Source organism: Oncorhynchus masou, unplaced genomic scaffold, assembly GCF_036934945.1.
Source record: "Oncorhynchus masou masou isolate Uvic2021 unplaced genomic scaffold, UVic_Omas_1.1 unplaced_scaffold_1879, whole genome shotgun sequence".
Lineage (NCBI taxonomy): Eukaryota > Metazoa > Chordata > Actinopteri > Salmoniformes > Salmonidae > Oncorhynchus > Oncorhynchus masou.
This window is the reverse complement of record NW_027008382.1, coordinates 87,835-99,668: the sequence shown is the minus strand read 5'-3', so window position 1 is coordinate 99,668 and position 11,834 is coordinate 87,835. Positions and strand designations below refer to the sequence as shown.

The following is an 11,834-nucleotide window of genomic DNA, read 5'->3' as shown; positions in this document are numbered from 1 at the left end:
GTGATACTGATTCACGTGCACCTTCATCAGATGAGCAGAATGGTTCTGCTCTGCGCCCCATCGATTGTGGTGTCCTTTGATAGAAAAGGTAGATCAATTAAGAATTAAAAGTGACTCCAACACACAAATGCTGCGAACAAAAACACATTTTAAGAATGTAGAAAAACCAACCGCTTTCATGCATCAATTTTATTATATTGAACTTGTCAAGTCAGTTAAGAACACATTCTTATTTTCAATGACAGCCTAGGAACAGTGGGTTAACTTCCTTGTTCAGGGGCAGATCAACAGTTTTTTACCTTGTCAGCTCAGGGGTTTTGATCTTGTAACCTTTCGGTTACTAGACCAACGCTCTAACCTCTAGGATACCGGCCACCCCATGACTCTCCGCATGACTCTCCGACCAATGCCGCCTGACTCTCCGCCAATGACGTCACACTCCGCCAATAATTACATTTAGAGGACTGGAAGATTCTAAATTAATATCTAAGCAACATTTTTTTTTAGGGCAAATCTAATCTGTGAGAATTCTGTATATTTTGGGGTGTGGGTGTAGGACAGAGAAATAGCAATTCCTACACTATTGTTCTAAATTCAATCACCCTCTTCAATAGGGGCACAAGGAGAACCAGATGCAGACACAGGAGGCAGATGGTTCGAGCCCAAGATATTTATTAACAATCCAAAGGGGGTAGGCAAGATAATAGTCATGGACAAGCAAAAGGTCAAAACCAGTTCAGAGATCCAGAGGTACAGAATGGCAGGCAGGCTCGAGGTCAGGGCAGACAGAATGGCAGGCAGGCTCGAGGTCAGGGCAGACAGAATGGCAGGCAGGCTCGAGGTCAGGGCAGACAGAATGGTCAGGCAGGTGGGAAGGGAGTCCGGAAAACAGGCAAAGGTCAAAACTGGGAGGACTAGTAGAAGATAATAGAAAAGTAGGAGCAGGGAAACAACACGCTGGTTGACTTGAACATACAAGACGTACTGGCACAGAGAGACAGGGAACACAGGGATAAATACACTGGCACAGAGAGACAGGAAACACAGGGATAAATACACTGGCACAGAGAGACAGGAAACACAGGGATAAATACACTGGCACAGAGAGACAGGAAACACAGGGATAAATACACTGGCACAGAGAGACAGGAAACACAGGGATAAATACACTGGCACAGAGAGACAGGAAACACAGGGATAAATACACTGGCACAGAGAGACAGGAAACACAGGGATAAATACACTGGCACAGAGAGACAGGAAACACAGGGATAAATACACTGGCACAGAGAGACATGAAACACAGGGATAAATACACTGGCACAGAGAGACAGGAAACACAGGGATAAATACACTGGCACAGAGAGACAGGAAACACAGGGATAAATACACTGGCACAGAGAGACATGAAACACAGGGATAAATACACTGGCACAGAGAGACAGGGAACACAGGGATAAATACACATGGGAAAATATGTGACTCCTGGAGGGAGTGGAGACAATCACAAGAACAGGTGAAAAAGATCAGGGTGTGACATCTTCATCCTCATCATTCAGTTCATTGAAATACAATTTTGAATGCACAATTATGAGTTTATATTTGGTTTATACCGCCCATTCAATGACAGCATTAATTCAGGTAGAGACACATTAGGGGTTGGGACCCAAAAGCATAATCAGTGCAGGGAGAAGACACAGGTACAGACGTATATTAGAGTTGAGGTTAGAAGTAGAAGTTACTGTATTTGAGCTCACACGCACAGTCACACACACACACACACACACACACACACACACACACACACACACACACACACACACACACACACACACACACACACACACACACACACACACACACACACACACCAGGTGAGATTACTCTGTAGTACTAAATGTTTATTTGTCCCAATCCTGGATGATACAGTAAAACACATTATTAAAGATCTTACTTTTATCATTTGTGATTCAGTATATGTTCAGTGGTGGGAGAGACCCTCTGGAGTTGCTGCAGTGTGTCTGGGGCTGCTCTGTGTTCTCCTACTGGCTGGGATCATAGGCCTGTCTGTCTACTGTAGGTTTAGTTTGTTTTTACTGAGACTTAAGTAGCCTACTTAATTATACTTTATCATCAATGGTGTTTTAGTTACATGTTTGATTAACTTTTCCTTTATACAGAAGGAGTCAATGTTGATCACGACTCAACAGAGAGAGACCAGCTACAGACCGGCTACAACAACCTGACTAAAGAGAGAGGCCAGCTACAGACCAGTTACAACATCCTGACTAAAGAGAGAGACCAGCTACAGACCAGTTACAACAACCTGACTAAAGAGAGAGACCAGCTGCAGTCCAGTTACAACATCCTGACTAAAGAGAGAGACCAGCTGCAGTCCAGTTACAACAACCTGACTAAAGAGAGAGACGAGCTACAGACCAGTTACAACACCCTGACTGAATAGAGACCAGCTTCAGACCAGTTACAACAACCTGACTGAATAGAGACCAGCTTCAGACCAGTTACAACAACCTGACTGAATAAAGAGACCAGCTTCAGACCAGTTTCAACAACCTGACTAAATAGAGAGACAAGCTTCAGAACAGTTACAATAACCTGACGTAATAGAGAGACCGGCTTCAGACCAGTTACAACAACCTGACCGAATAGACAGACCAGCTACAGACCAGTTACAACAACCTGACTGAATAGAGAGACCAGCTTCAGACCAGTTACAACAACCTGACTGAAGAGAGAGACCAGCTACAGACCAGATACAACAACCTGACTAAAGATAGAGACCAGTTACAGACCAGATAGAACAACCTGACTGAAGAGAGAGACCAGTTACAGACCAGATACAACAACCTGAATAAAGAGAGAGACCAGTTACAGACCAGATAGAACAACCTGACTGAAGAGAGAGACCAGTTACAGACCAGATACAACAACCTGAATAAAGAGAGAGACCCGTTACAGACCAGATACAACAACCTGAATAAAGAGAGAGACCAGTTACAGACCAGTTACAACAACCTGACCGAATAGACAGACCAGCTACAGACCAGTTACAACAACCTGACTGAATAGAGAGACCAGCTTCAGACCAGTTACAACAACCTGACTGAAGAGAGAGACCAGCTACAGACCAGATACAACAACCTGACTAAAGATAGAGACCAGTTACAGACCAGATAGAACAACCTGACTGAAGAGAGAGACCAGTTACAGACCAGATACAACAACCTGAATAAAGAGAGAGACCAGTTACAGACCAGATACAACAACCTGAATAAAGAGAGAGACCAGTTACAGACCAGATACAACAACCTGAATAAAGAGAGAGACCAGTTACAGACCAGATAGAACAACCTGACTGAAGAGAGAGACCAGTTACAGACCAGATACAACAACCTGAATAAAGAGAGAGACCAGTTACAGACCAGATACAACAACCTTACTAAAGAGAGAGACCAGTTACAACAACCTGACTGAAGAGAGACCAGTTACAGACCAGCTGCAACAACCTGACTAAAGAGAGAGACCAGTTACAGACCAGCTGCAACAACCTGACTAAAGAGAGAGACCAGTTACAGACAGTTACAACAACCTGACTAAAGAGAGAGACCAGTTACAGACAGATACAACAACCTTACTAAAGAGAGAGACCAGTTACAACAACCTGACTGAAGAGAGAGACCAGTTACAGACCAGCTGCAACAACCTGACTAAAGAGAGAGACCAGTTACAGACCAGCTGCAACAACCTGACTAAAGAGAGAGACCAGTTACAGACCAGCTGCAACAACCTGACTGAAGAGAGAGACCAGTTACAGACCAGCTGCAACAACCTGACTAAAGAGAGAGACCAGTTACAGACAGTTACAACAACCCGACTAAAGAGATTATGGCTATGTTTCTCAATGTGTTCAGAGATCAGCATTTTCAAAAAGGATGGAGAAAGTTGTACTTCCACTCTACTAAGAATAAAACCTGGGAGGAGAGGGAGGGGAGAGGTGAGAGAGAATAGAGAGAGACAGGGGAGAGGGAGGGAGAGGTGAGAGAGAATAGAGAGAGACAGGGGAGAGGGAGGGGAGAGGTGAGAGAGAATAGAGAGAGACAGGGGAGAGGGAGGGGAGAGGTGAGAGAGAATAGAGAGAGACAGGGGAGAGGGGGGGGAGAGGTGAGAGAGAATAGAGAGAGACAGGGGAGAGGGAGGGGAGAGGTGAGAGAGAATAGAGAGAGACAGGGGAGAGGGAGGGGAGAGGTGAGAGAGAATAGAGAGAGAGGGGAGGGAGGGAGGGAGGGGAGGTGAGAGAGAATAGAGAGAGAGGGGAGAGAGGGAGGGGAGAGGTGAGAGAGAATAGAGAGAGAGGGGAGAGAGGGGGTGAGGTGAGAGAGAATAGAGAGAGACAGGGGAGAGGGGGGGGTGAGGTGAGAGAGAATAGAGAGAGACAGGGGAGAGGGGGGGAGAGGTGAGAGAGAATAGAGAGAGACAGGGGAGAGAGGGGGGGAGAGGTGAGAGAGAATAGAGAGAGAGGGGAGGGAAGGAGGGAGGGGAGGTGAGAGAGAATAGAGAGAGAGGGGAGAGAGGGAGGGAGGGTGAGAGAGAATAGAGAGAGACAGGGGAGAGGAGGGGGAGAGGTGAGAGAGAATAGAGAGAGACAGGGGAGGGGGGGGAGAGGTGAGAGAGAATAGAGAGAGACAGGGGAGAGGGGGAGAGGTGAGAGAGAATAGAGAGAGACAGGGGAGAGGAGGGGGAGAGGTGAGAGAGAATAGAGAGAGAGGGGAGAGAGGGAGGGGAGAGGTGAGAGAGAATAGAGAGAGACAGGGGAGAGGAGGGGGAGAGGTGAGAGAGAATAGAGAGAGACAGGGGAGGGGGTGAGGTGAGAGAGAATAGAGAGAGACAGGGGAGAGGGGGAGAGGTGAGAGAGAATAGAGAGAGACAGGGGAGAGGGGGGTGAGGTGAGAGAGAATAGAGAGAGACAGGGGAGAGGGGGGTGAGGTGAGAGAGAATAGAGAGAGACAGGGGAGAGGGGGGTGGGGTGAGGAATGAGAGAGAATAGAGAGAGACAGGGAGAGGGGGTGAGGTGAGAGAGAATAGAGAGAGACAGGGGAGAGGGGGAGAGGTGAGAGAGAATGGAGAGAGACAGGGGAGGGGGTGAGGTGAGAGAGAATAGAGAGAGACAGGGGAGAGGGGGGGTGAGGTGAGAGAGAATAGAGAGAGACAGGGGAGAGGGGGGTGAGGTGAGAGAGAATAGAGAGAGACAGGGGGAGGGGGGGGGTGAGGTGAGAGAGAATAGAGAGAGACAGGGGAGAGGGGGGTGAGGTGAGAGAGAATAGAGAGAGACAGGGGAGAGGGGGGGGAGAGGTGAGAGAGAATAGAGAAAGACAGGGGAGAGGGAGGGGAGAGGTGAGAGAGAATAGAGAGAGACAGGGGAGGGGGGGTTAGGTGAGAGAGAATAGAGAGAGACAGGGGAGAGGGAGGGGAGAGGTGAGAGAGAATAGAGAGAGACAGGGGAGAGGAGGGGGAGAGGTGAGAGAGAATAGAGAGAGACAGGGGAGGGGGGTGAGGTGAGAGAGAATAGAGAGAGACAAGGGAGAGGGGGGTGAGGTGAGAGAGAATAGAGAGAGACAGGGGAGTGGGGGGTGAGGTGAGAGAGAATAGAGAGAGACAGGGGCGAGGGGGGGTGAGGTGAGAGAGAATAGAGAGAGACAGGGGAGAGGGGGGGTGAGGTGAGAGAGAATAGAGAGAGACAGGGGAGAGGGGGTGAGGTGAGAGAGAATAGAGAGAGACAGGGGAGAGGGGGGGTGAGGTGAGAGAGAATAGAGAGAGAGGGGAGGGAGGGAGGGAGGGAAGGAGGGAGAAAGAAGAGAGCGAGAGAAAGGGAGAGAGATAGGAGAGAGGGGGGAGGGGAGAGGTGAGAGAAAGATGGGGGGCAGACCTGGTGATCATAAACAGCATAGAAGAACAGTTGAGAGAGAGAGAGGGGAGAGTGAGAGAGGACAGAGGAAGGGAGGGGAGAGAGGGAGGGGAGAGAGAAGAGAGAGAGAAGGAGAGAGGTGAGAGAGAGGGGAGAGAAGGAGGGGAGAGGTGAGAGAGAATAGAGAGAGAGAGGGGAGAGAGGGAGGGGAGAGGTGAGAGAGAATAGAGAGAGACAGGGGAGAGGGGGGAGAGGTGAGAGAGAATAGAGAGAGACAGGGGAGAGGGGGGGTGAGGTGAGAGAGAATAGAGAGAGACAGGGGAGAGGGGGGGTGAGGTGAGAGAGAATAGAGAGAAACAGGGGAGAGGGGGGTGAGGTGAGAGAGAATAGAGAGAGACAGGGGAGAGGGGGGGTGAGGTGAGAGAGAGAGAATAGAGAGAGAGGGGAGGGAGGGAGGGAAGGAGGGAGAAAGAAGAGAGAGAGAGAGAAAGGGAGAGAGATAGGAGAGAGGGGAGAGGTGAGAGAAAGATGGGGGGCAGACCTGGTGATCATAAACAGCATAGAAGAACAGTTGAGAGAGAGAGAGAGGGGAGAGTGAGAGAGGACAGAGGAAGGGAGGAGAGAGAGAAGAGAGAGAGAAGGATAGAGGTGAGAGAGAGGGGAGAGAAGGATGGGAGAGATGAGAGAGAATAGAGAGAGAGGGGAGAGAGGGAGGGGAGAGGTGAGAGAGAATAGAGAGAGAGATTGGAGAGAGAGAGAGGTTGAGGATGTTTGAACAAGTATTTTCATCAGTACACTAATATTTGGGAAGTATTTTAAAATATATTCAAAGTGACAGTTTTTTATCTATCGCAACAGACATTTGTCTTCAACCTCCACCTGAGAGTCTGGATTGGTCTGACTGACTCTTTTACTGAGGGTGAGATATTTTACCATTTTACCTTCTGATATGGAGAACAACAATGATGTATTGCTTCCAATCATGTTCATCAAAATGTATGTTTAAAAACATGGATGTCATTCAATAAGAACTATAGATGTATCATAGAAACCAAGGTAATATTGACACATGAAAATGTAATTGAAAGAGTAAAATAAAAAATGTATTGATGGTCCATTCTTGATAATGGTATGATCATCTTACAGAGTGTGTCCGTCCGTCCGTCCGTCTGTCCGTCCGTGGTATTACAGACTCTGTCTCAAAACTCACTGGAGATCCTAGAGGGGAGGGGTCTTGGACCTGCTCCCCTAATAGGGTTGATAGGAGGTGAGGAGATAGGAGGTGAGGAGATAGGAGGTGAGGAATCAAAGAAACACAAACTGAGATGAGGAAGAAGAAAATTAAGAGAATGACAGAAAGAAAATAAGAATAGTTATGTTAAGATTGTATAAACGAAATTTCAATAAAATTACGCTGAACCAACTCTGAATAGACATTGAATTGACGTCTCTGCCCAGTGGGACTTTACTCTGTAAAATGCTTGTATTAATAGTTTTCATTAGGAACATGTCATGTGATTTGCCATAGTCTAACACAGTGATCATTTTCAAGGCTCTGAAAGTCAACTAACAAGGAAACTATGTCCCAGAAGGTGTACCAGCTTCCTGATTGGATGTGAATGGACCATTAAAATAGTGTGACCTGAACACAACAGAGGGTAGAACTTAGAGGACACACACACACCGAAGGCAGGCACATACACAGGCATGTACACAGGCACACAAGCATCCATACACACAACACATACACACAAATCTGAATAACTCCTCACACTGATGTCAGTATAGATAGAGAACAGACAGTATAGAATGAAAAAAAGGCCCCTATAGGGCCATTGGTGGCTGGCCACGGAGCACAAAACATAACGTGACTTCCTTATGAACAATGACACAAACAGGCCTGCAAAGAATAACTTCCTGCTTGATGTTGATTGGATACTTAAAATATTCTAGCAACTGTAGTGGACCCCAGACAGAGAGCAGAGAGGTACCTGGTGGAGACCCACATCAGACCAACTACTAGTCAGTACAGTTAGAATCATACAGTAGATATTACCATTATGAGACAGTCAGAAAGGTACAGTAGATATTACCATTAGGAGTCAGTTAGAAAGGTAATCATACAGTAGATATTACTATTAGGAGTCAGGTAGAAAGGTAATCATACAGTAGATATTACCATTAGGAGACAGTTAGAAAGGTAATCATACAGTAGATATTACCATTAGGAGTCAGTTAGAAAGGTAATCATACAGTAGATATTACCATTAGGAGTCAGTTAGAAAGGTAATCATACAGTAGATATTACCATTAGGAGTCAGTTAGAAAGGTAATCATACAGTAGATATTACCATTAGGAGTCAGTTAGAAAGGTAATCATACAGTATATATTACCATTAGGAGACAGTCAGAAAGGTAATCATACAGTATATATTACCATTAGGAGACAGTCAGAAAGGTAATCATACAGTAGATATTACCATTAGAAGACAGTTAGAAAGGTAATCATACAGTAGATATTACCATTAGGAGTCAGTTAGAAAGGTAATCATACAGTAGATATTACCATTAGGAGTCAGTTAGAAAGGTAATCATACAGTAGATATTACCATTAGGAGACAGTTAGAAAGGTAATCATACAGTAGATATTACCATTAGGAGTCAGTTAGAAAGGTAATCATACAGTAGATATTACCATTAGGAGACAGTTAGAAAGGTAATCATACAGTAGATATTACCATTAGGAGTCAGTTAGAAAGGTAATCATACAGTAGTTATTACCATTAGGAGACAGTTAGAAAGGTAATCATACAGTAGATATTACCACTAGGAGACAGTTAGAAAGGTAATCATACAGTAGATATTACCATTAGGAGACAGTTAGAAAGGTAATCATACAGTAGATATTACCATTAGGAGTCAGTTAGAAAGGTAATCATACAGTATATATTACCATTAGGAGACAGTTAGAAAGGTAATCATACAGTAGATATTACCATTAGGAGTCAGTTAGAAAGGTAATCATACAGTAGATATTACTATTAGGAGTCAGGTAGAAAGGTAATCATACAGTAGATATTACCATTAGGAGACAGTTAGAAAGGTAATCATACAGTAGATATTACCATTAGGAGACAGTTAGAAAGGTAATCATACAGTAGATATTACCATTAGGAGTCAGTCAGAAAGGTAATCATACAGTAGATATTACCATTAGGAGACAGTTAGAAAGGTAATCATACAGTAGATATTACCATTAGGAGACAGTTAGAAAGGTAATCATACAGTAGATATTACCATTAGGAGACAGTTAGAAAGGTAATCATACAGTAGATATTACCATTAGGAGACAGTTAGAAAGGTAATCATACAGTAGATATTACCATTAGGAGACAGTTAGAAAGGTACAGTAGATATTACTCTTAGGAGTCAGTTAGAAAGGTAATCATACAGTAGATATTACCATTAGGAGACAGTTAGAAAGGTAATCATACAGTAGATATTACCATTAGGAGTCAGTTAGAAAGGTAATCATACAGTAGATATTACCATTAGGAGACAGTTAGAAAGGTACAGTAGATATTACCATTAGGAGACAGTTAGAAAGGTAATCATACAGTAGATATTACCATTAGGAGACAGTTAGAAAGGTAATCATACAGTAGATATTACCATTAGGAGACAGTTAGAAAGGTACAGTAGATATTACCATTAGGAGACAGTTAGAAAGGTACAGTAGATATTACCATTAGGAGACAGTTAGAAAGGTACAGTAGATATTACCATTAGGAGACAGTTAGAAAGGTACAGTAGATATTACCATTAGGAGACAGTTAGAAAGGTACAGTAGATATTACCATTAGGAGACAGTTAGAAAGGTAATCATACAGTAGATATTACCATTAGGAGTCAGGTAGAAAGGTATTCATACAGTAGATATTACCATTAGGAGACAGTTAGAAAGGTAATCATACAGTAGATATTACCATTAGGAGACAGTTAGAAAGGTAATCATACAGTAGATATTACCATTAGGAGACAGTTAGAAAGGTAATCATACAGTAGATATTACCATTAGGAGACAGTTAGAAAGGTAATCATACAGTAGATATTACCATTAGGAGACAGTTAGAAAGGTAATCATACAGTAGATATTACTATTAGGAGTCAGATAGAAAGGTAATCATACAGTAGATATTACTATTAGGAGTCAGTTAGAAAGGTACAGTAGATATTACCATTAGGAGACAGTTAGAAAGGTAATGATACAGTTAGTTAAGATGGATGACTACATCAAGAGGTTATTGAATTAAATGAGAATATTGAAGAAAATGAGAACAGAGCAATGAGGAGAGTGACGACAGACCCATCACTCATGTAAGAACTAACATAACGTTTTGTCAGCTGTTGATTGTCAAGCAAACAACTGTCTGTCTCACGGTAATTGACAGTTAATTAACAAACACTTATCATATCCTGGCTTCCACACATACCCTAAACAAGCCACTGATGCAGGCCTGTGGGAGATCTACATTATAAAAGTCTAATAAATCTATTTACTATAACCTACACCATCACAATAAATCCATAACATATTTTAGACAGGTTTAGACAGACATGAAGAAAATTATGTTCATTTTAGAAGAACAGAATAGCTGTCTCGTTTGTTGAATGGAGGAGACCAAGACGCAGCGTGATATGAATACATGTTACTTTAATGACGACGAAGAAACACATAAACAAACTACAAAAACAACAAACGTGAAGCTAAATGGTGCTGACACAGGCAACTAACAACAGACAATATCCCACAAATTACCCAAAGAATATGGCTGCCTAAATATGGTTCCCAATCAGAGACAACGATAAACAGCTGCCTCTAATTGAAAACCAATCTAGGCAACCATAGACTTACATAAACACCTAGACGGTAAACAACCCCATAAACCTACAAAACTCCTAGACAGTACGAAAACACATACATCACCCATGTCACACACTGACCTAACCTAAACAATAAAGAAAACAAAGAATACTAAGGTCAGGGCGTTACAATAGCATACTCTGAGTTGTCCTTATTTTAGGTCCTGATGGCTGTGGGCTACATTAGTTCATTTAGCAAACAAGATCTGATTAGAATTCCCTTGGCATTATTTTATATTATTTTATAGTATGAAGAATACAATTGAACATAGCTGAATAAAACAAAAAGGATATTTTCTCCAAATGATTTGAGGGAGTGGGCACATGGGGCTATTCTGTGATGAGAGGTTAACAAAGAAACAGGGACTCCTGTATGCTTCATGGTCTCCTGCATGAGCTCATGGGCTCTCAAGTCTATAATTCGAGTTTTGGTTACATTTGCATTAGAGGGACAATAGAGGGACAATAGAGTGCTGAGTACCAGGCAGTTAGCAGGTTTGGTAGGCTACTAATGACCATCAGCAGCATCAGAGCTTAGAGAAGCCTACTTACCGTGACTAAACAGTCACATGGAATTTGACTGCCATCATGACTCGTGACTTGTGACTGCAGGTGTGGCAGTAATATGGTCACTGCATTAGCCCTAGCAAGGACTGACCATCCAGAAGATCAAATTGTTGTTTTAACCATGTTGAGGCTATACAGTGTTACAATGGAGTTAAAATGCATACGTTTTGTATGACTGTTAAACCAACCTCATGAGGCATTTCTATGTTATAATCTTCAATAATCTATGGGTTTATATATATGCAAATATTAATGTAGAAACTGCAGATTGCCCCTTTAATGATTGTAACATGTTATACTGATACAGTAACTTCCTCTTTAATGATTGTAACATGTTATACTGATACAGTAACTTCCTCTTTAATGATTGTAACATGTTATACTGATACAGTAACTTCCTCTTTAATGATTGTAACATGTT

The 11,834-nt window shown here is 43.3% G+C and overlaps 1 pseudogene; it reads left to right on the top strand.

Annotated features, from left to right (window-relative positions):
• The first annotated feature begins 1,974 nt into the window (after nucleotides 1-1,974).
• On the top strand, nucleotides 1,975-11,470 carry LOC135532475 (uncharacterized; annotated as a pseudogene).
• The last annotated feature ends 364 nt before the right edge of the window (nucleotides 11,471-11,834 follow it).